This window comes from Sapajus apella, unplaced genomic scaffold (genome assembly GCF_009761245.1).
Source record: "Sapajus apella isolate SASKATOON/1434 unplaced genomic scaffold, GSC_monkey_1.0 scaffold50, whole genome shotgun sequence".
NCBI classification, from domain to species: domain Eukaryota; kingdom Metazoa; phylum Chordata; class Mammalia; order Primates; family Cebidae; genus Sapajus; species Sapajus apella.
Window position 1 is genome coordinate 16,242,028 of NW_022436990.1, and position 2,262 is coordinate 16,244,289.

Below are 2,262 nucleotides of genomic sequence, written 5' to 3' on the forward strand. Positions count from 1 at the left end.
AGCCAAGAGTTGCATGAGAATTAAATGAATATTTACAATCACATATGCTTAGCACATTATTGTCACTACATGAGTTTGCTAAATAACTAAAAGGCAAAAGTAAATCCTATAGAACTGCATAATATTTTATCTAATTGTGTCTAATCTCAAAAAATGTTTTACATAACAACAAATTCTCCCTATTTCATAGCTAAAAAATTAGGCATTAAAATGGGATAAAGTCTGTGCTCAAGCACAATGGAATATACATTTAACCATTCATATATTGATTCACTCACATAGAAGGGGCCTGTTATGTACCAGGCAATGTGCCTAGCATAGTAGGCAAATTTAGAATCACTGCCTTCAAAGACATTTCAGTTAGAACCATTTAAGTGTTCTTGCTCTCAAAGAGTTAAGGTAATTAAAAAAAATCATAAATGAGATATCTGTTCTACTATGCTCATTTAAATGAAGCAGGGATTGGCCAATATTTAAAGAACCAGATAGTAAATATTTTTGGCTTTGTGCCATATGTTGTATCTCTGCTACAACTATTCTACTCTACAATGGTAGCATCCATGCAGCCATAAACAATACACAAATGACAAACAAAAACAGGCAGGAGGCTATACTTAACTCATGGGTCAGAGTGCACCAATTCTTGGTCCAAAGCCTTATTATTATCATCCTTATAAGGGAGTTGCTCCTGAATCCCAGGAGGACTACAAATGCTATCCGCTTTTACTTAAGAACACTGTCATCCACAGACCTGAGTCGATGACTTAGAACAGTCACAAAAACAGAAGAAGAGACAAAGAAACTGAAACCTACGGACTTTCAAGGTTTCTGTTAGATACCAAGTAGGAGAAACTTCAGATTCTGAGCTTCACATTTCAGTATGTTGCTAATCATGATTAATTCCTTTTGTATTCATTGTAGGAACATTAATCATGATTAATTAATTTGGTGTGAATGCAAATATAACATTCAATTTCTTCCAAATTTCAGGGGGAGTCTACTTCAATGAATAATTGAATGAAAATGAGTTGTAGACAGAAGAAAACAGAAAGTTTGCAATGCCAACCATAAAGTGCAAGAAGAAACAGTATAATCTGGCACTGCTTGACTGCTATATTAGTAAGTGATGGGTTCAGTAGGACATAAATACAGTGTATATGTCTCTTAGTTACACCTTAGAGTGAGTGAATATTTGTAGGAATATAAGAAACTCCAGAGATAGGGAGTGATAAAACTCCGGTTTGGGCAAAATTGTTACTAGTCCCCTACTCCTCACCTGTGATTAACTTTCCCAAATTTCTGACAGGGTGACATTTCTCGATCACAGCAGAGAACATTTCTCAGTTGAAATCACTAATATCTGAAGTTGCTTCTTTATAATGCTTTTAATTCTACAAGGTTAAAACAATAGCTTGTCATTTTCCTTTTTTCTAACATGCATACATTCATGCCTTGGCAGAGTATCGATTAGTAGAAAAATAATGTTATTAATTGATTTGTGTTTTTCATCCCTAGAGCCAAATCAATGTTTTATTTTTTTTTAATTCCTTTATTCAAGGTGGTATCATAAATTATATCAAGAATTACCATATAACATAGGTTGAGGGGAGAAAGACAGGAAAAGTGTGCAAACTAATCCATTACATTATCCCTAACCAACCACATTCTCTTGCTAATTTTAAATGTGTATGTTAGTTCATTTATTCTCATTTTCTGCTATCATTGATTACATTTTAAGGCCAGGTCTACTGAGAGTTTGATACAGGAAAAGTGAAAGACCTGGACTGTTAAACCACAGAACAAGCAAATACAACCATGTAAGAAGGCAATTGTATTTCCTTCCTTCCTTCCATACATTCTTCCTCCCTTCCTCCTCACTCTCCTACCTTCCTTCTGCCCTTCCTTCCTTTTTTGCTTCCTTCTTTCTTTCCTTTCTCTCTGTTCCTTTCTTTCTTTCATCAACTTGCCTCCCCTGCAACATAATAGCTGAGCTAGGACCCACCATTTATATTCCAAGACCATCATGTTGATGTAGTCTATTGTACCTCTATAGGACCCAGCTCAAGTGGAGACTCCTTGAATTTCTCTAGTTGACCCTTGTTTATGTGAACCCCATGGTATTTTTCTCTTCTCTCCATATACTACCTGCCATGTTGGATTGTGATTGATATCTACACATTTACCTCCGCTTGTAGACTGTGAGTTTTGTGAGGACGGAGACTATTTCTTGTTTTTTTTTTTTTTTTTTTTTTTTTTTTTTTT